This window comes from Amblyomma maculatum, chromosome 4, assembly GCF_055883805.1.
Source record: "Amblyomma maculatum isolate TAMU_Amacu chromosome 4, ASM5588380v1, whole genome shotgun sequence".
Lineage (NCBI taxonomy): Eukaryota > Metazoa > Arthropoda > Arachnida > Ixodida > Ixodidae > Amblyomma > Amblyomma maculatum.
In genome coordinates, this window is record NC_139347.1 from 114671444 (window position 1) to 114694382 (window position 22939).

The following is a 22939-nucleotide window of genomic DNA, read 5'->3' on the forward strand; positions in this document are numbered from 1 at the left end:
AAAATGTAATATCTAATTTAATAGGTTAATGTCTTTCACTTTAGCTTCTCGTGTAGACATTCTGTTCAGATATTGCATTAGTTTGTCATAGTATCGCGCCTAAATCAGTAGAATCTCAATATTTACTAACGGATGAGCATGTCTTTGACCCTCGGTATGCACACGTAATTCAGGCCCGTCTTTGAGCGATTCCATAAAGGCAGGGAAAAAAGAAAACCTGTGGTTTCAAAGCTATTTTCCTGTAAGGTTTGAAATAAAATGGGAAATACAGGTTTCCCAATTGGCAAACTTGATTTAGCATGCGTTTAGCTGGAATACTGAAACTGTCTTGTGTGTGTTGTAATAAAGTGTTATGTTGATATGCAGATATATAGATCTCTAGTTCAAAACCTACATGCCATGCGGGCTAGATCTTTAAATCAGGAATTGGGTAGATTAGGCATATCTTACCAGATATGCCTTATCTGGTACTCGAAATCAGGAATTGGGCAGATCAGGCATATACAACCAGATATGCCTCTTCTGGTACTGGAAATCAGGAATTGGGCAGATATGCCTTATCTGGCCTAGATCTGTCCTAATATACCATATCTGCCCAATTCCTGATATAACTGATCCGGATTTTTTTTTATAAGTTCAGATATGGCATTTCCGTAAGGGCTACGCTTCTGAAGAACAGCGGCATATGTGTGCATGTATTGTCCTCCCAGCAGATCGTCGGGCTGCATTCAAACGAAGTCCAAGCACCGTCTGTCATTTTTTTTTCACACACGGCCCGCTTGGTTGCAGAATGTTCCTGACGCTGGTCGGTAGACAGCCGACCCACAAATCGTTCAGGACACCGCAAAAACTACGGAGGCGGTTTCCCCACCTGCCGCGTGTCGGCCGAGAAGTTCGGCTTCGGTCTTAACGTTGCTCTTCGGATGCCCTAAGTTTTCGGCGGCGGCTCGCCATGAACACCGCTTGGCAGCTGGGTCCCCTCGACGCTTTCCTCGTGCGGACGTTTCGCGGCAATAAAGGCTGCTGTCTCCGGCCCAACCTCCATGGCATCTGTACAGGGAGGCTCAGTACTGAGATGCGCCTCAGCGTCAGAAAAATTGATTACATCTTCTGATGCTTCCTTTCACGCGCCTTCATCGTCCTGTGACGGATCTTGCAAGGCTTGCCGAGTTTCGTTCTCTTGACTGGGCACCGTCACCTTATGCTTTGTTAAAACAGTCATGGAAGGCGCGTCCTGTTTTGTTGACTCACCTCTAATGTCAGCAGCCTCCTCCGCATCCACCTCATCCATTATTAACTCCGACGAGTTTTCGCTGGTCCCAGGTCCGGCAATGCTAGCGTAGGTACGAGCACACTGGCTGTCTTCTTGCCCGAACCGTCGACAGGTTCCGCAGCGAGGAACCCGGCACTCTTTGCGGATGTGACCCGTACTCCGGCAGCGTAAGCACAACGGGGGTCTGCCTGGCACAATAACGAGCGTCAGCTCACCGCTAACATTCAGCCGATGCGGCAGGTCATCGAGCTTCATGCCAGCTTTCAGGTTCAGCGTGACGAGTCTAGTAGTTGAGCCCTTTTCTAACATACCTTTAACTCGCCAGCGCTCCCGTGTAACTTCGGATACCTTTTCCGTACGGCGCAAAGGCAGCACGAACATCCTCGTCTGGCACGTTGTGTAGCAGCCAGTGAAGTTTCAGCCGCACGTCCTGGTTTGCCGGGTCTATCACCAAGCAGCGACCGTTTTTCACACAAAGCTCACCCACACTCACAATCTTGGTCACTGCTTCAGTATCCTTGAGAGTGACGGCCCAGACGTGGGTCATCCGATACGCCCCCATTGCGATAACATCGGGTATTAGCGAGTGCCGCGGTAACGCATCCCGGAAATCTTCCACCCGGTACGGGCGGGCCCTGATATCGGCGTGCAAAAAAAATCGGTATTAAAAACAAACCGACCTGTTGGCAGTGCAGGCAAAACAACCTGGTAAGTATTGTCCTGTTCAGCAATCCTGTTGCCGCTGCCTAACATGGCCGCTGAAGCCGCTCCTGAGGAGCCCTGCGTCCTGCGTCCGTTCACTGCCGTGGCCGGAAGCAGAATCAGGACCAACGAGCCCAGTTTGGGAGTGAACAGTCGCTCAGTGAATTTCTATCATATGTTACGAGGGGCAAAGCATAAATGGAGAATCAACAGGCGCTCTATTTGGCTGAGTATTTAATGGTGCATGAATAAGTGCAGCGGCAAGGCAGACAACAACGCAGGCTACCAAATGAGTGTGGGATTAGCAAAAGCAGTGGCTGCCGCCAGCGCAAGGAAAAAGAAAGGGCTCGTCCGGGATTCGAACCCGCGACCTCTCGCACCCTAAGCGAGAACCATACCCCTAGACCAACGAGCCCAGCTCGGGAGTGAACAGTCGCTCAGTGAATTTTTATCACATGTTACGAGGGGCAAAGCATAAATGAAGAATCAGTTCAGTTCAGTCAGTTCAGTTCAGTCGTTCAGTCGTGTCCGACTCTTCGTGACCCTATGAACCATTTCACGCCACGCTTTCCGGTCTCTCACTATCTTCCTAACATCACATAACTTCATCTGCAGTGCCTCGAGGATGCCATCTAACCATCGCGTTCGCTGCCTACCCCTTCTCCGGCGACCGTCAACCTTTCCCAACATCAAATCTTTCTCCAGCGACTCCTCTCTTCTCATCAGATGACCAAAGTAGCTGAGTTTTAACTTTAGAATTTGACCCTCCAATGAGCAGTCAGGGTTTATGGTCGACAATATCGACTGATTTGATCTTCTGGCAGTCCAAGGAACTCTCAAGAGTCTTCGCCAGCACCACAATTCAAACGCGTCAATTCTTCGGCGGTCAGCCTTTTTCACAGTCCAACTCTCGCATCCATACATCACAACTGGAAAGACCATAGCACGAGTTATACGGATCTTGGTTGGCAGACTAATGTCTCTGCTCTTTACTAGGCGGTCAAGGCTAACCATTGCTTTCTTTCCCAGAAGCAGGCGTCTCCTAATTTCTTGGCTACAGTCTCCTTCCGAGGTAATCTTGGAGCCCAAGAAGAGAAAATCTGTCACAGCTTCCACTTCTTGTCCATTGATGCTCCAGGACTTGATAGGGCAAGACGCCATGATCTTTGTCTTTTTGATGTTCAGTTTAAGCCCAAACTTCTCACTCTCTTCTTGTACGCGCATCAGAAGTCTCTTGAGTTCCACTTCACCTTCTGCCATTAAAGTGGTATCATCCGCATATCTAACGTTGTTGATACGTTTTCCAGCAATCTTCTCTCCTTATGAAGACTCGTCCAGACCGGCCTTCCTCATGATGCACTCTGCATATAGGTTAAATAGGCAGGGCGACAGTGGGCAGCCTTGCCTCACTCAAGAATCAACAGGCGCTCTATTTGGCTGAGTATTATATGGTGCATGAATGAGTGCAGCGGCAAGGCAGACAACAACGCAGGCTACCAAATGAGTGTGGGATTAGTAAAAGCAGTGGCTGCCACCAGCGCAAGGAAAAAGAAGAAAGGGCTCGTCCGCGATTTGAACCCGGGAACTCTCGCACCCTAAGCGAGAATCATACCCCTAGACCAACGAGCCCAGCTCGGGAGTGAACAGTCGCTCAGTGAATTTCTATCACATGTTACGAGGGGCAAAGCATAAATGAAGAATCAACAGGCGCTCTATTTGGCTGAGTATTTAATGGTGCATGAATGAGTGCAGCGGCAAGGCAGACAACGCAGGCTACCAAATGGGTGTGGGATTAGCAAAAGCAGTGGCTGCCACCAGCGCAAGGAAAAAGAAGAAAGGGCTCGTCCGGGATTTGAACCCGGGACCTCTCGCACCCTAAGCGAGAATCATACCCCTAGACCAACGAGCCCATGTCGGGAGTGAACAGTCGCTCAGTGAATTTCAGTAAATCACGTTGTTGGGCTAGTTGGTGCATAGCGTGAAGTAAGACTAACCGGCCAAGAAGACGCACACAGGAAAAATCGACACAGAAAGAAAGAGGCTGGACTACCTACAGAACTTATTAGCAAGAACGGGGTTCAAATATATAGAGGCGCTCAGCCACATGACCTTTCCACAATCGCCTTCACATCCTTCCGTCGTGGAACCACAATTCACTTTCATCGTAACTCCTTTATCGTACCTACGCTTACCCAGTAATCACTACGTACATATAAAACTATAAAACTACACTATGTATGCAAAGCTGCATCAGAAGGAACTAAAGTCATACACAATACAAACATTCACAGTTTTTTTGTTTTGCGCGCGGGTATTAACCATGAATCAACGCCATGATAACGGGCACACACATATCTAACAAGGCCTGGTGATTACAAAACAGATTGAATGAACCTGATTTCCTTACTTCGTAAGGCAACAGAGCAATCACTACAACATGCATCTCCTTTCTGTGTTATCATAAATGCTTCAAGAACTTCACGCGCTATTTTGTCGCGACTTCTGCCGAGAATCTTAATACCGTCAAGCACCGGCTCACATCTGCACTCTTTACAGTGAAGGGGCAAATTAGACCCGGTTCCATTCCTTAGGGAATTCGAGTGCTCCAGTGCTCTGTCATTAATACAACTACCCGTCTGGCCTATATAGACCTTGCCGCAGGTCAGTGGTACTTCATACCCCACACCGACCGCACATTCCACAAAGGGTTGGCCATGCCTCTTTTCGCACTGGGGCTTCTTTTTCCGCCCGATGCGTGCACAAAAACCGCTCAGCTTTCTTGGTGCTGAGAATATGACAGGCACATCATACCTAGCTGCAACCTTTTTCAGGCTGTGGGCGACACGGTGCGTATGAGGGACCACCTGTGGTCTCCCTTTTCGAGGCTTAGCGGTGGAGCTTTTCTTGCCTTTCATTTTTTGTAACAGGGTCTCCGCTACTGCAGACACAACAGAGCACGGGAAGCCTGCCTTTTGAAGTCTGTTAATCTGATTATTAAAACTTACTTCCATCATGTGAGCGCAGGACTTGATCAGCGCCGATTCCAAGCAAAGAGAAGCGAACGCCCTTTTTACTGTCTTAGAATGTGAAGAAGCGTAAGGCAGCAATTCTTTCTTAGCTCTGGGGAAATACATCCAACAGGCACGTCCTTTTGAAAAGCTGATGTTAATATCTAAAAATTGCAGGCAATTGTTCTCCGGTATCTCATTGGTGAAAGTAAGGCCTTTTCCTTGTTGTCCAAACAGGCTTAAGACTCCTTCTACCCTACTGGCATGCGTCAAGTTACGGTTAGTCTTTAAAATCACCAGAAAGTCGTCAACGTACCTAAAAATTCGCAGGACAGAGCCGTTGTCAATAGAATGTGCTAAGGCACGGTCAATAGAAGACAAAAATATATTACATAGCACTGGGGCGACACAGGAACCTATGCAAATTCCCCTTTTTTGAATAAAAATCTTTGTTCTAAGAGACACAAAAGTGCAGCCAAGGTAAAACTCTAAAAGTGACAGGAAACTTTCCACACTAATACCTGATGAATTCTGAAAGGCTGTAGCCCCATTAAAATCAATACACTCACGTACGGCCTCAAACAGTTCTGCATGCGGGACGGAATAAAATAAATCTTGAGATCAATGAAGAACATGAACCCGATGTCCTTCTGCTCTTTTAAATAGGCGGTCACATCTGTCGCATTCTTGGTAGCGAAGGGATATTTAGTAATAAGTTTGTTTAAGTTTACAAGAAGAAATTGGCTAATTTGCTGTTGCCATGAGCCGCGCTCGCTGACAATACATCTTAAAGGCATTTCGGGTTTGTGCGTTTTAACGAAAAAAAAAATATCTCCAGATGACCCTTTTTACATTTGCTAATGCCATTCGCCAACCTGGTGAGCTGCAAGTCCTTGCACATGTCTACCGCTTTTGTCTTCACTCTGCAGGCTTGTCTGCTCACCTGAACAAAGTTCTTTGATACCGCTAAGGAGGCCTTATTGTCGTAGGTTGAAGCTGTCATCACCACGAATCCGCCTTCTTTATCAGCCTGTAGTAGCCGCAGGTTGTTCTTTTCGAAGTAGCTTACTACTCGCTGCATACAGTCCTTTGGGGAAAGGTCCTTCTTCTGCACGGTCCTGAGGATGCTGTCTACTCCGTCCAAAAGGCACCTCTCACCATTTTCCGCAGCCTTGTATGCAAGCTTCCTGTTCAAGGCAAGCATTTCATGCGCAGGTATCTTGGGTGGAACGCTGTACCTTCCTCGAAAAGGGAGACCACAGGTGGTCCCTTATACGCACCGGGTCGCCCACAGCCTGAAAAAGGTTGCAGCCAGGTATGATGTGCCTGTCATATTCTCAGCCCCGAGAAAGCTGAGCGGTTTGTGTGCACGCATCGGGCGGAAAAAGAAGCCCCAGTGCGAAAAGAGGCATGGCCAACCCTTTGTGGAATGTGCGGTCGGTGTGGTGTATGAAGTACCACTGACCTGCGGCAAGGTGTATATAGGCCAGACGGGTCGTTGTATTAATGACAGAGCACTGGAGCACTCGAATTCCCTAAGGGATGGAACCGGGTCTAATTTGCCCCTTCACTGTAAAGAGTGCAGATGTGAGCCGGTGCTTGACGGTATTAAGATTCTCGGCAGAAGTCGCGACAAAATAGCGCGTGAAGTTCTTGAAGCATTTATGATAACACAGAAAGGAAATGCATGTTGTAGTGATTGTTCTGTTGCCTTACGAAGTAAGGAAATCAGGTTCATTCAATCTGTTTTGTAATCACCAGGCCTTGTTAGACATGTGTGTGCCCGTTATCATGGCGTTGATTCATGGTTTAATACCCGCGCGCAAAACAAAAAAACTGTGAATGTTTGTATTGTGTATGACTTTAGTTCCTTCTGACGCAGCTTTGCATACATAGTGTTGTTTTATAGTTTTATATGTAAGTAGTGATTACTGGGTAAGCGTAGGTACGATAAAGGAGTTACGATGAAAGTGAATTGTGGTTCCACGACGGAAGGATGTGAAGGCGATTGTGGAAAGGTCATGTGGCTGAGCGCCTCTATATATTTGAGCCCCGTTCTTGCTAATAAGTTCTGTAGGTAGTCCAGCCTCTTTCTTTCTGTGTCGATTTTTCCTGTGTGCGTCTTCTTGGCCGGTTAGTCTTACTTCATGCTATGCACCAACTAGCCCAACAACGTGTTTTACTGAATTTCCTTTCTTATACAGTGGGCCCTTCTCTATGTCTAAATACCCGTTATGCTCAAGTACAAACCTTCATTTTTCACATCGCTTTTACAACCTGCCGCGCAAGAGTAATCACCTACTGCCTACGGAAAGGGTTTATTCCGGCTGAGGTTATGGGCTTCTTTGGAATGATTCGTCCATCTTTCGGCCATGTGAAAAGCGTCTGCCGCATTCTGAAGTCGGAGCTCTGGAGAAAAGTGAGGTTGCTGTACGACTGGATTCGAGTATTGTGTTGTGCCGGTGTCCCAGATTACAGCGTTGAAAACAGAATGAAGATTTTCAGAAGACTTGCATCGCAAACTACTGAGTTTCTGTGGCAGCGCACTTTGTATCTTTTACCGAAAAAGCATCAAAAGTCACCTGTGCAACACTGCAGTGTCGTGAACCATGACAACGCCAGCATACCTGAGGATATCGCCGATACCCTGAAGAAGGGACCTAAGTACAGCGTTCCACCCAGGATACCTGCGCATGAAATGCTTGCCTTGAACAGGAAGCTTGCATACAAGGCTGGGGAAAATGGTGAGAGGTGCCTTTTGGACGGAGTAGACAGCATCCTCAGGACCGTGCAGAAGAAGGACCTTTCCCCAAAGGACTGTATGCAGCGAGTAGTAAGCTACTTCGAAAAGAACAACCTGCGGCTACTACAGGCTGATAAAGAAGGCGGATTCGTGGTGATGACAGCTTCAACCTACGACAATAAGGCCTCCTTAGCGGTATCAAAGAACTTTGTTCAGGTGAGCAGACAAGCCTGCAGAGTGAAGACAAAAGCGGTAGACATGTGCAAGGACTTGCAGCTCACCAGGTTGGCGAATGGCATTAGCAAATGTAAAAAGGGTCACCTGGAGATATTTTTTTTTTCCGTTAAAACGCACAAACCCGAAATGCCTTTCAGATGTATTGTCAGCGAGCGCGGCTCATGGCAACAGCAAATTAGCCAATTTCTTCTTGTAAACTTAAACAAACTTATTACTAACTATCCCTTCGCTACCAAGAATGCGACAGATGTGACCGCCTATTTAAAAGAGCAGAAGGACATCGGGTTAATGTTCTTCATTGATGTTCAAGATTTATTTTATTCCGTCCCGCGCGCAGAACTGTTTGAGGCCGTACGCGAGTGTATTGATTTTAATGGGGTTACAGCCTTTCAGAATTCATCAGGTATTAGTGTGGAAAGTTTCCTGTCACTTTTAGAGTTTTACCTTGGCTGCACTTTTGTGTCTCTTAGAACAAAGATTTTTATTCAAAAAAGGGGAATTTGCATAGGTTCCTGTGTCGCCCCAGTGCTATGTAATATATTTTTGTCTTCTATTGACCGCGCCTTAGCACATTCTCTTGACAACGGCTCTGTCCTGCGAATTTTTAGGTATGTTGACGACTTTCTGGTGATTTTAAAGGCTAACCGTAACTTGACGCATGCCAGTAGGGTAGAAGGAGTCTTAAGCCTGTTTGGACAACAAGGAAAAGGCCTTACTTTCACCAATGAGATACCGGAGAACAATTGCCTGCAATTTTTAGATATTAACATCAGCTTTTCAAAAGGACGTGCCTGTTGGATGTATTTCCCCAGAGCTAAGAAAGAATTGCTGCCTTACGCTTCTTCACATTCTAAGACAGTAAAAAGGGCGTTCGCTTCTCTTTGCTTGGAATCGGCGGTGATCAAGTCCTGCGCTCACATGATGGAAGTAAGTTTTAATAATCAGATTAACAGACTTCAAAAGGCAGGCTTCCCGTGCTCTGTTGTGTCTGCAGTAGCGGAGACCCTGTTACAAAAAATGAAAGGCAAGAAAAGCTCCACCGCTAAGCCTCGAAAAGGGAGACCACGGGTGGTCCCTTATACGCACCGTGTCGCCCACAGCCTGAAAAAGGTTGCAGCTAGGTATGATGTGCCTGTCATATTCTCAGCCCCAAGAAAGCTGAGCGGTTTTTGTGCACGCATCGGGCGGAAAAAGAAGCCCCAGTGCGAAAAGAGGCATGGCCAACCCTTTGTGGAATGTGCGGTCGGTGTGGTGTATGAAGTACCACTGACCTGCGGCAAGGTCTATATAGGCCAGACGGGTAGTTGTATTAATGACAGAGCACTGGAGCACTCGAATTCCCTAAGGAATGGAACCGGGTCTAATTTGCCCCTTCACTGTAAAGAGTGCAGATGTGAGCCGGTGCTTGACGGTATTAAGATTCTCGGCAGAAGTCGCGACAAAATAGCGCGTGAAGTTCTTGAAGCATTTATGATAACACAGAAAGGAGGTGCATGTTGTAGTGGTTGCTCTGTTGCCTTACGAAGTAAGGAAATCAGGTTCATTCAATCTGTTTTGTAATCACCAGGCCTTGTTAGATATGTGTGTGCCCGTTATCATGGCGTTGATTCATGGCTTAATACCCGCGCGCAAAACAAAAAAACTGTGAATGTTTGTATTGTGTATGACTTTAGTTCCTTCTGACGCAGCTTTGCATAGATAGTGTTGTTTTATAGTTTTATATGTACGTAGTGATTACTTGGTAAGCGTAGGTACGATAAAGGAGTTACGATGAAAGTGAATTGTGGTTCCACGACGGAAGGATGTGAAGGCGATTGTGGGAAGGTCATGTGGCTGAGCGCCTCTGTATATTTGAGCCCCGTTCTTGCTAATAAGTTCAGTTGGTAGTCCAGCCTCTTTCTTTTTGTGTCGATTTTTCCTGTGTGCGTCTTCTTGGCCGGTGAGTCTTACTTCATGCAGTTAATTTCTATCACAAGTTACGAGGGGCAAAGCATAAATGAAGAATCAACAGGCGCTCTATTTCGCTGAGTATTTAATGGTTCATGAATAAGTGCAGCGGCAAGGCAGACAACAACGCAGGCTACCAAATGAGTGTGGGATTAGCAAAAGCAGTGGCTGCCGCCAGCGCAAGGAAAAAGAAGAAAGGGCTCGTCCGGGATTCGAACCCGGGCCCTCTAGCACCCTAAGCGAGAATCATACCCCTAGACCAGCGAACCCAGCTCGGGAGTGAAAAGTCGCTCAGTGAATTTCTCATATGTTACGAGGGGCAAAGCATAAATGGAGAATCAACAGGCGCTCTATTTGGCTGAGTATTTCATGGTGCATGATTGAGTGCAGCGGCAAGGCAGGCAACAACGCAGACTACGAAATGAGTGTGGGATTAGCAAAAGCAGTGGCTGCCACCAGCGCAAGCAAAAAGAAGAAAGCTATCGTCCGGGATTTGAACCCGGGACCTCTCGCACCCTAAGCGAGAATCATACCCCAAGACCAACGAGCCTTATTTTTCTTTATTGCCGTGAAACACAAAAAAAAATATACACATGATAAAATACGTCAACTCACTTGAGCTAACGCGTACGCGGCTGAAATCTTTTCAAGTGCACCAACTCATCAAATAGACATTGCCATTGTGGTGGATCCTGCTGCATCCTGAAAGTTTCGCGTATATACACCGCACTTTCAATAAAGTTTTCACGCGCAGATCGTGTCTCTATATCTGCATGTCGCACCTGCATTGGTGTTTTCCACAGACTATGGAGGCCAAGAAGCATAATTAAATCATAAGGTGCATCATCGTTCTGCACTGGTAAGAATCTGATATCGTACGGAGTTAAGGGGAGTTCCTTTTTAATTTCCTTTGGAGGACGTCCCATAGAAAAACAGCATCCCAACACTGTAAGAAAACGTGTTAAATTGTCTCCGTTTTTTTTTTGCACAACAGGCAATTGGTTGTCCATGGGACGAAAATACCTTTTTCATTCAGCCAGGTTTTAACAGGGAGCGTATTAGAGTGAAGTTTGAAACGGAACGTTTTAGCAGATGGCCTCACGGGCGTCTTAACTCTAATCAAAACGTCTTGCCCTGGGCCTCCATAGTGTAATACCCGGCAAAGAGGCACCGGCAGCATCACGTCAATGAGATCTTTATACAGTTTTTTTTCTGGGAACATTGAAAAGGTAATCAAAAGAAAGCCGCACTTCCAGCAACTTGCACGAAAAAAACAACCTCGCGCTGGTAGCCAGTCACAGTACCAGACATGTTTTCACATGACACAATCCATTCAGGGAGCAGCTTCTGCAATCATACTTGCATCACAGTTCTTAGAAAGGTATCTTTTTGATCACGGAGGAATATAAATCGCGAAACCACCTGACGCAAGAACAGATGTGCAAGGCCAAGCCCGCCCCTTTTAACAGAAATAAACAAATTCGTCTGGGCGGGCTTTTCCCATGTGGATGCCCAAACAAAAACAGCAAAAACCCGGTGCATTTTCTGAATTGAGGTTCGTGAGACACACATAATATTTTTGAGGTACCACAGCCTCGAAATAAGAAAAACATTGCAAATAGAAGCGCGCGAAAACATTGAGAGTTGCCTTCCTTGCCACGTATCCCCTTTTTCTTTCGCTCTGGATGTTTCTTTCCCTCAGTGCACGTTGGGATCTCGATAACAATCTAAAGGCACGCCTAGATATCGCGTTGGGAGAGCAGACCATCGCAGCTTACAGACGAAATCAGGTGCCACGTCCCAATCACCGTGCCAAAACCCAGTCCTTTCCTCCCAATTGGTTTTACATCCGGTTTGATCAGAAAATAATTGGACGACACCCGTGACTTCCCAGATGCTCTTTCTGGTTGCACAAAAGACTGCAATGTCATCAGCGTATGCTAGCATTTTCACGTGTGCTGATTGCAGCTTGAATCCTAAAATGCGATCGCTATCAATGACAGCCATGCAAAGTGGCTCTAAATACCGTGCAAAAAGCAGGGGTGAGAGCGGGCAGCCCTGTCTTACCGATGACCGTACTGCGATGCTGTCAGTCAGTTCACCATTCACTATAATACTGGTCGTGCAGTTCGCATAAGCCATTTTAACACCCTCCACTATGACTTCACCAAGGTTAGAATGCTCCAAAATGGAAAAAAGAATTTCGTGAGAAACACGGTCAAAGGATTTCGCCAAATCTAATTGGATCATGGCTATCTGACCACGGAGTGCATCAACACATTCTAATACGGTTCTAGCGACATGTATATTCGTGGCAATGGATCGACCCTTGAAGCCGCACGTTTGATGAGGCCCAACCAATTGTTTTATTACGCTTTGCAGTCTTTTTGCTAAAACCTTCATGTACACCTTGTAGTCAGCATTGGAGATACTAATCGGTCGATGTGACCCCACGAACAGTCGTTTCTCCGGATCATCTGTCTTGGGTATTAGCACAGTGTGCGATGTAGAGAAAGACAATGGAACAGTATTACGTTCATAAGCTTCAGGGATTACTTCGAGCGTAAACTGAGCCGCATACTGCTGAAAAGTTTTAAAGAAGGCAGCGCTTAGACCATCCGGCCCAGGGGCTTTCCCAGGTGTCAGGTCATCTATTGCAGATTCTATCTCCTGCAACGTTATCGCTGTTTCTAGGCGCGCTTTACTTTCGTCATCCAGTGTAGGCATCAGTCTTAGAAAATCTGTTTGAAAGCCGCCTACAGTCTCAATCTTAGCGCTAAGCAGTTCTTCAAACTGCTCTGCTACCGCTCGCTGAATATCTTTAGCATCTTCAGTGATATGGCCGGCATACATTATACACCTTATTTCTTTCTGGCAGGCGTATCTTTTCTCATCTGCTAGCGCTCGTTTTGTCGGCACTTCTCCAGCCCCAAGTTTTTCATTCATTGCACGTACGACAGCCGCTGTGTATCTTTCGCTATCGATTGTTTCCAGCTCACTTTTAATCTCTCGTATTTTAGTGGCGAAATGCCTTGGTACAGTACTTTCCATGCTAAAAAAAAAAAAAAAAAAAAAAAAAACTCAAGTTGTTCATTCAGTTCTTCTTTTTCTTTCTCTTGATGCCGCATCTTACTGCGGTTTCAATGTATTTCAATTTGACCCACTCTTTGAAGCTGTTCCATTCCGCTGAAAAACTTACTGGTCGCATAGCCAGCCGATTTTCAAACTTGGCCTTAACTTCCGTAAGGAACTCTTCATCGGCGAGAAGTTTGGCATTCAGTTTCCATAGGTGCCAGTTAAGGCGCGATTTCTTTCCTTTCCTTCCAAACACTGCACTCACGAGACAATGATCACTGAAAGACACAGGTTTGACCTCATATGCAGTACATAGGGAAACAAGATCAACCGAGGCATACGCCGTGTCCAATATAGCATGGCTATATCGCTGAAAGTGCGTGAACTCTGGCTGCTTTCCAGTGGAGAACACACTACCAACATCCTCAAGGCCGTATTCATGCACAAGTGCATTCAACATCTCAGAGCTTCTGTCTCTTCGACGTTTACACTTCGCCGCTCGGTCCACAGCTGCGCACACACAGTTGTAATCGCCAAGTACAAGCAAGATTTTGTCGACTCTCAACCACAATTCAATAGACTCAAAAAACCAATTCACGTTCGCATTCTGAATTGGGAGCATACACACACACAACACGCCAGCATAAATTAGAGTAGGTAAAATCGGTAACCAAAAGCCGACCACTTGGACAGGCAAAAACGAACTCTACACTTACTCCCAGCGTGTTACGTATAAATAAAAGGCATCCACCCGATACACCAACAGAATGGCATACACACACATAAAAGTTTGTTTGAAAAGAAGCCACCATACGGTCAGTGCTTTCTTGGCTCTCAATCTTTGACTCTTGCACAGCTGCTATATCTATATCATTATCCACAAGGAGGCTACTGAGCTGGCATTGTCGCCTTCTCGCTCTCAGCCCTCTGACATTCAAAGTGGCTACGTGTAACGGCGAATTAAGCTTGAGAGTCATGTATTAGAAAGAGACGCCCGCACCCGCATGGTGCCTATCTTCATGGTTGTGTGGCCTCCGCTTCTGAAGAACAGCGGCGTATGTGTGCATATAATGTCGTCGGGCTGCATTCAAACGACGTCCAAGCACCGTCTTTCATTTTTTTTTCACACATGCCCCGCTTGGTTGCAGACTGTTCCTGACGCTGGTCGGTAGGCAGCCGACCCACAAATCGTTCAGGACACTACAAAACTACGGAGGCGGTTTCCCCGCCTGCCGCGTGTCAGCCGAGAAGTTCGGCTTCGGTCTCAAAGTTGCTCTTCGGATGCCCGCAGTTTTCGGCGGCGGCTCACCACAAACACCACCTGGCAGCTGAGTCTCCTCGACGCTTTCCTCGTGCGGACGTTTTGCGGCAATTAGGGCTGCTCTCTCCGGCCCAACTTCCATGGCATCAGTACAGGGAGGCTCAGTACTGAGATGCTCCTCAGCGTCAGAAAAATTGATTACATCTTCTGATGCTTCCTTTGACGCGCCTTCATCGTCCTGTGACGGATCTTGCAAGGCTTGCCGAGTTTCGTTCTCTTGACTGGGCACCGTCACCTTATGCTTTGTTAAAACAGTCATGGAAGGCGCGTCCTGTTTTGTTGACTGGCCTCTAATGTCAGCAGCCTCCTGTGCATCCGCCTCGTCCATAATTAACTCGGACGAGTCTTCGCTGGTCCCAGGCCCGGCAATGCTAGCGTAGGTACGAGCACACTGGCTGTCTTCATGCCCGAACCGTCGACAGGTTCCGCAGCGAGAAACCCGGCACTCTTTGCGGATGTGCCCGTACTCCGGCAGCGTAGGCACAACGGGGGTCTGCCTGGCACAATAACGAGCGCCAGCTCACCGCTAACATTCAACTGATGCGGCAGGTCATCCAGCTTCATGCCAGCTTTCAGCTTCAGCGTGACGAGCCTAGTAGTAGAGCCCTTTTCAAACATACCTTTAACACGCCAGCGCTCCCGGGAAACTTCTGACACCTTTCATTATGGCGCAAATAGAGCACGAACATTTTCGTCTGGCACGTTGTGTAGTAGCCAGTGAACTTTGAGTCGCACGTCTTGGTGCGCCGGGTCAATCACCAAGCAGCGACCGTTTTTCACAGACAGCTCACCTACACTGACAATCTTGTTGACGGCTTCAGTATCCTTGAGAGTGACGGCCCAGACGTGGCTCATCCGATACGCCCCCATAGCGATAACATCGGGGATTAGCGAGTGTTGTGCTAAAGCATCCCGGAAATCATCCACCCGGTACGGGCGGGCCCTGATATCGGCGTGCAAAAAAACGGTATTCAAAACAAACCGACCTGTTGGAAGTGCAGGCAAACGGACCTGGTAAGTGTTGTCCTGTTCAGCAGTCCTGTTACCGCGGCCTGACATTGCCGCTGAAGCCGCTCCTGAGGAGCCCTGCATCCTGCGTCCGTTCACTGGCGTGGCTGGAAGCAGAATCCCCAACGAGCCCTTTTTTTTTCTTTATTGCCTGACTTCGGCACAATACACAAGACCACTTACAGGGCACAATGAGCATTCATTAATACAACAATCAGCCAGGTAGGTTGTGGCGTCGTCATGCTAAAATTCTCTTAGGGTCACTAATGGCTCCAATCTTCCGAGCCACTCGGGAGCTTCAGGAGCTAGTTTCTGAATTTCAATATATCTATTCATGCCTTCCCGAAAATAGCTCCGTGCTGGCCGTGCGTCAGGATCGCAATGGTATTCTGCCATTCTCGAGCGCCAAATACAGTGGAGGGCCATTAGCATAATAAGGTCAAAAGCACCCCATCTTCATTCTCTACTGGCAAGTACCTAATAAGGTATTAGTAATACCATGCGAGTCTAATGGAAATTCCTTTTTTAAAGTCGTTTGTAAAATATCCTAAAAGTATACCCCTTCCCAACAATGTAGGAAAACGGGGTGTATAGTTTCTGGCTGTTTACAAATTAAGCAATGCGAACCCCAAGGTAAAAATAAATTGTTCCCTTCCAAGAACTTCATCACTGGCAGTGTTTCCGTGTGTAACTAAAAGAAAAAGTTTTTGCATTTGACGGCACCTGCATCGCCTTCACCCGCTTAAGTACGTCGCGTCCTGGTCCTCCACTGTTAAGGCCCTGTACATTGGTGTGGGAAGAACTACGTCACACAAATCCTTGTACAGATTCTTCCTGCTAACACAAGATAAATATTCATAAGGAAATCGAACAGACAGGAATCGCACACTAGCGACAACTTCTCTACAATAACCAAAAATGCGTCCCGATACACTTTCGTTCGAGACAACAAATTCCGGCAGTGCAACCAACGAGCCCAGCACGGGAGTGAATAGTCGCTCAGTGAATTGCTACCATATCGGACAAGGAGCAAACCATAAATGGAGAATTACCAGACGCTCTCTTTGCCTGAGTATCTAATGATGCATGAGTGAGTGCAGCGGCAAGGCAGACAACGACGCAGGCTACGAAATAATCGTGGGATTAGCAAAAGGAGGGGCTGCTACCAGCGCAAGGAAAAAGAAGAAAGGGCTCGTCCGGGATTTGAACCCGGCACCTCTCGCACCCTAAGCGAGAATCATACCCCTAGACCAACGAGCCCAGCTCGAGTGTGAACAGTCGCTCAGTGAATTTCTATCACATATTACGAGGGGCAAAGCATAAATGGAGAATAAACAGGCGCTCAATTTGGCTGAGTATCTAATGATGCATGAGTGAGTGCAGCGGCAAGGCAGACAACGACGCAGGCTACGAAATAATCGTGGGATTAGCAAAAGAAGTGGCTGCTACTAGCGCAAGGAAAAAGAAGAAAGGGCTCGTCCGGGATTTGAACCCGGGACCTCACGCACCCTAAGCGAGAATCATACCCCTGGACCAACGACAACTTTTTTTCATTGCCGGCTGTCATACACATAACCAAGGTTGACACAGAAAATTGAACTGAACACTCCGGCTCGTGATGTTCACATAAATATTACACAGGTAAAAAAGCCGTTGACCCTATTGGGGTTGACGTTGTCGAGTTAAACTTCTTTGAACTCTACCAATGGTTCAACTTTCACCAGCCATGCTGGGACTGCACTCATCGCTTTGTGCATTTCAACAAAGGTGTACATACACTCGCGAAAGTAGAGCCTTGCAGGGCGAGCTTCAGGGTCAACGTGGAAGCCCGCCATTCGGGACCGCCAAAGACTGTGTAATCCTAGCAATATTACGGTGTCAGGGGTACATATCATCTTCATTATCTGTCGGCAGGAACCTGATTCCTTGTGGATCTAAAGGTAATTCTTTTTTAAGTGTTCTTTGTAATACGTCCCAAAAATAAACCCCCTCCCAGCAGTGCAGAAAAATATGGTCTATTGTCTCTGGTTGTTTACATATTAGGCATCGTGAACCCCAGGGCAGATAAAAACCCTTGTCTTCGAAAAATGTTTTTACCGATAATGTACCTGTGTGTAGCTTAAAGAAAAACGTCTTTACCCCCGGAGAAACTGGCATTCTTTTCACGCGTTTTAATACGTCTTGACCTAGACTCTCGCTGTACAAGGCTCTCTACATAGGAAGAGGAAAAAGGTTGTCACAAATATCGTTGTACAGTTTCTTCTTTTTGACTGTACTCAAGTATTCTACCGAAAAACGAGCAGTTAAAATTCGGACACTGCTTACTATTTCTTGAAAAAACTTGGAAATTCGCCCTGGAATACTTCTCGTAGAGACAACAAAATTGGGCACTGCCCGCACGAGCCTTACTTGGCACGCAGTACGTAAGAAAGGGTCTGAGACGTCACGGAGGAAAATAAAACGATTAACCAGTTGGCGTACAAATAGATGAGCACGCCCAAGTCCACCTTCTCGAACCCGGCGAAACAAGTTATCAAGGCTACACCTTTCCCATTTGGATGCCGAAATAAAAACTGAAAAAACTCAATGAAGCGTTTGTACATTTAACCTGGAACAATGAAGTACCTGCATGACATACCACAACTTTGCCACAAAAAACAGATTGCACACAGTGGCTCGTGCGAAGATAGATAGCGGCGCCCCTTTCCACTTGTCGACCTTCTCGCTTATTTCTTGAGCTTGGGCATGCCAGAATGAATCACTGTCTTCATAGCATTCCAAAGGTACGCCCAGATACTTCACTGGTGTTGTGACCCAGGTTACGTTGGGCAAAAACATTGGGTGTCGATGACCACTCCTCATGCCAGAACCCTAAGCACTTTCCCCAGTTTACTGGGCTTCCTGAGATCGCACTGAATTCTTTCACTATCTCAACAGCCTTGAGTACACTTTCTTTGTCCAAGCAGAAAAATGCTACGTCATCTGCGTACGCCAAGAGTTTCACCTCGCACATATGCAGTTGGAAGCCCTGGACAAATTCGCTTCGTATAACAGACAAGCACAAAGTTTCTATATAATACAGAACATAATAGGGCTGAGGGGGCAGCCCTGGCGCACCAAGCGTTGTACATTTATTGGATCGCCCAGTTCCTTGTTGACAATCAATCTCGTGGTGCAGTTTCGGTACGCCAGGGCCACGCCCTCTCTGATAACAGAGCCCACGTTGATATAGTCCAAAATAGAAAACAAAGCATCATGAGAAACACAATCAAAAGCCTTTTCCAAATCGAGCTGGAGAACCGCGACCCTAGCGCAAACAGCGTCGCAGCACTCCAGCACACACCTCGCCTTGTGTATATTAGTAGTTATGGACCGTCCTTTGATGCCACAAGTCTGATGGGTACCGACTATCTCTTGAATTACTGTCTGCAACCTGGCCGCAAGATCTTTCATTAGAAATTTGTAATCAACATTTGTTAGTTATATAGGCCTGTATGATGTCACAAATCTTAATTTCTCTGTTTCATTAGTTTTAGGTATTAACACAGTGTGTGACGTGGCTAACGAAGGCGGCAACACTTTAAGGTGGAAACCTTCGTTAAAAACTTCTGCCAACAGCGGGGATAGCTCTTCCTTAAATGCTTTGTAGAAAGCTGAGCTCAAACCGTCAGGCCCAGGCGACTTCCCTGGGTTTAGGTTTTCTATTGCTCGTGCTACTTCTTGCTCGGAAATTACCTGCTCTAGTCTTTCTTTTGTGCAGTTGTCCAGTCGGGGTAATAAAGAAACAAACACCCCCTTAAACTTCTCCAACTCAATGTCCCTTATTGCGAATAGCTGCTGATAGTAATCATAGAACGCACGTGCTATGTCATCCTTATCCGTCATACGGCTGCCGTTCCATTCTATTTCTAGTATTTCGTTTCGACGGGCGTGTGCTTTTTCGAGACTGAGGGCCCGCTTAGTGGGGGCCTCGCCAGCTGTCAATCTTGCAAACCTTGCACGAACGATCGCTCCACGATATCGTTCCTCATCCATTAACTCTATTTTCTTTTTAATATTTTTGATGTCATCTTTATACACCCCCGGCTGTTTGCTTTCCTGAGCAACTAACATGTTTAGTGTTGGCCTTAGTCCTGCCTCTTCTCGCTTTTCATTATGACGAATACAACTACCTCTTTCTATCGCTTTCATCTTTATTTCTTGTTTAAATAGCTCCCACTGTTCCCCAATGTTACTGTTAGGTCGCTTCTCTATTTCTTTTATCTTCTCTAATATAGTATCACGTAAAATCTGGTCATCTAAGAGTTTAGAATTTAACTTCCAGAGTTCCCAGAGAAAATGTTTGCTTTGATTTCTAGGTCCAATACTGCACTTCACAAGACAGTAATTGGAAAACGAAATCGCAATAACGGCATAATTTTGACAGTTTGGTATCGCATCCAACGATACATAAATCCGATCGAGTCGCGCATGACTGGATCCCTAGAAATGAGTGTAAAGCACACTGCGCGCACCACCAAAACACTCCGCAACGTCTTCAAGCGAAAATTCACCAATCATCTGGGACAAACAGTCAGTGCTTGCGTCTTTGTAGGCACAGTTTGAGGTCTTACCTCTAACGCTTAACACGCAGTTGAAATCCCCCATCGACCACGAGTTTCCTCTCTGAACTTAAATATCGTTGCATGCTTGTGAAGAAGTTGAACCTTTCTTCAACAGTATTGGGTGCATACACACACAGAACGCGCCATTCGCTATTGTGAAAAACGACGTCGCAGACTATGAGCCTTCCACATGCGGATGAGGTCACGGCCTGCACTGTCAGTCCTGGCAACCGCCTAACAAGCAGAAGGCACCCAGCCGATGAACCCACCGCGTGACTAACAGCAACGTCATACCTTGACGTGAAACGCTGCACCATGCTCCCAGTCGCCTCCTCCGCTTCCACTTTGGTTTCTTGAACCGCTAGCACGTCTATGTCTAGCTCTGTCAAAAGGCGATGTACTTGGATTTGTTTTCGTCTCCCTGCCAACCCACGGACGTTAAGTGTTGCTACGCTCAGGGCCTGTTTCATCGCCATTTTCATGCATAAGGAGGACACCGGGAGCAAGGCGCTTACCTTTCACGTCTAGCATACGGCTAGACAGTTCCAGAGGTCCCACCGCCATCACTTGTGGTGGGGCCGACTTGCTGCGGGGAAGGCTTTTCGGCGGTTTTCCTGTCTGCCGAGGTATTAGGGATGGGCGTGAACGGTGGTCGTCGGCTCTGTGTCGCTTTCGCTGGTGGCTCCTCGTTGTTGCTGGGGTTCCCTTTGTCAGCACAGTTGCCGGCCTCGGCATGCGGACGCTTTGGCGCACAAGCGGTGCCGGTCGGCCGAGCTCCGACTTCCGTGATAGCACTCACACTCGTTGCTGGTCCCTGTTGTGCGGCGCCTTGACTGAACACGTCCTCTTTCAAGGACAACTCCGATGCAGCCGACGCTGGCTCTTGAGTGCTGGTGTCCACGCACACCTCTTTATCCGTGCCATACGATGTCGCCACCTTATCTGGCACTGCGGAACCTCCCGTGTTGTCTTGGGTTCCCTTCGCTGCTTCTTCAGCCTCGGCAACGTCCATCACGTCCTCGGGCGTCTCCTCTCTCATAGCTGGTACCGTTGCCGCCGCGTACGTGCGCACACACTCCACTTCCGCGTGTCCGAAGCGCCGGCAGCGAGAGCAACGCGGCACTTTACACTCGCGTCGCACGTGTCCGGAGTCGTGGCAACGTAGACATTGCACATGTCATAGCCTTCCGGGCACTACGACGAGGGCCAACTCGCTTGCTACCCTCAGTTGATGGGGAAGGTCGTCCAGTTTCATCCCTGTCTTCAACTTCAGGAGTACGGACCGTGTTGTGGAGACTTTTTCGCTTACACCCGTGACGCGGCATCGTTCACGGGTGTCTTCGGTTACGTTGCCGAATGGGGCGAAAGCCGTCCGAATATCTTCGTCAGCGACACCGTGGAGCATCCAGTGAAGTCGGAGGCGGACTTGCTGGTCTTGAGGGTCAAAAATATTGCATCGTCGCCCCTTAACGTTAAGCTCTTTCAAAGCACAGATGCGCTTTGCGCTTCAGCAGTCTTGAAAGTGACAGCCCATACGTAGTGAATTTCTATCATATGTCACGAGTAGCAAATCATAAATGGAGAATTAACAGGCGCACTATTTGCCTGAGTATTTATGGGGCATGAATGACTGCAGCGGGAAGGCAGATAACCACGCAGGCTACGAAATGAGCGTGGGATTAGCAAAAGCAGTGGCTGCCGTCAGCGCGAGGAAAAAGAAGAAAGGGCTCGTCCGGGATTTGAACCCGGGACCTCTCGCACCCTAAGCGAGAATCATACCCCTAGACCAACGAGCCCAGCTAAGGAGTGAGCAGTCGCTCAGTCGATTTCTATCATATGTGACGAGGGGCAAATCATAAATGAAGAATTAACAGGCGCACCATTTGCCTGAGTATTTAATGGTGCATGAATGAGTGCAGCTGCAAGGCAGACAACGAAGCAGGATACGAAATGAGCGTGGGATTAGCAAACGCAGTGGCTGCCACCAGCGCAAGGAAGAAGAAGAATGGGCTCGTCCGGAATTTGAACCCGGGACCTCTCGCACCCTAAGCGAGAATCACGCCCCTAGACCAACGAGCCTCTTTTTTTTGTTTTATTGCCGGCTTCGACACACAATGCACAACATACAAAAGTGATAAAACGTGTCAGCAAACCTTTAGCGGACACGACGCGTTAAAATTTATTCATCTCTACCAAGCTGTTAAGCTGGTCTATCCATTCTGGTGGTTCGGGGAGTGTTCGATACACTTCCCTCAAACGTACAACACTTTCTATAAAATGTTCCCGCACAGGACGCACATCAACATCTGCATTGTTGAACTGCATTCGCGTTTTCCACAAGCTGTGGAGGCCGAGGAGCATAATCGTATCCAGTGGACTATTGTCAGCGTGTAAAACCGGAAGGAATCTTATGCCGTACATATCTAGGGGTAATTCTTTTTTCAAAGTCGTTTGAAGCACATCCCAGAAAAGGATGGGATCCCAACAATCCAGGAATACGTGTTCTATGGTTTCAGCTTTCTTACATAGGTAACAGTTAGTTGTCCAGGGTACAAAAAGACCTTTTTCACGAAGCCATGTTTTTACTGATAACGTGTTAGTATGAAGTTTAAAGAAAAAGGATTTGACCGAGGGTAACACCGGCATTCTCTTCACTCTGTGCAAAATATCTCCTCCTGGGCCTCCACATAATGGCAAACGGTAAAGTGGAACCGGAATCATTGCATCCAATAAATCTGAGTACAATTTTTTCCGCGTGACATCACTCAAGTATTGCATCGAAAATCGCGCATGCAGCATCCCGTATGCAAGTACCACTTCGCGTAGGTAGCCTCTCGCAGCCCCACCCATAGCATGACAAGAGCATACCACATATCCTGGAAGGAGTCTGCACAGTCGGAGTTGCACAACTGTGCGCAGGAACATGTCATTTTGATTTCGCAGAAACATAAATCGTGAGACGACTTGCCTCAAAAACAAATGTGCAAGGCCTAGCCCACCTTTTTTTTGCAGACAGGAACA

The 22939-nt window shown here is 47.3% G+C and overlaps 3 non-coding genes across 3 annotated transcripts; all 3 read right to left on the reverse strand.

Annotated features, from left to right (window-relative positions):
• Positions 1–3812: 3812 nt before the first annotated feature.
• TRNAP-AGG (transfer RNA proline (anticodon AGG)) lies at positions 3813–3884 on the reverse strand. The gene has a single exon. It is a non-coding gene; the product is annotated as a tRNA-Pro (tRNA).
• A 12618-nt stretch (positions 3885–16502) lies between these two features.
• Positions 16503–16574, reverse strand: TRNAP-AGG (transfer RNA proline (anticodon AGG)). The gene has a single exon. It is a non-coding gene; the product is annotated as a tRNA-Pro (tRNA).
• Positions 16575–21642: 5068 nt separating this feature from the next.
• On the reverse strand, positions 21643–21714 carry TRNAP-AGG (transfer RNA proline (anticodon AGG)). The gene has a single exon. It is a non-coding gene; the product is annotated as a tRNA-Pro (tRNA).
• Positions 21715–22939: the final 1225 nt, after the last annotated feature.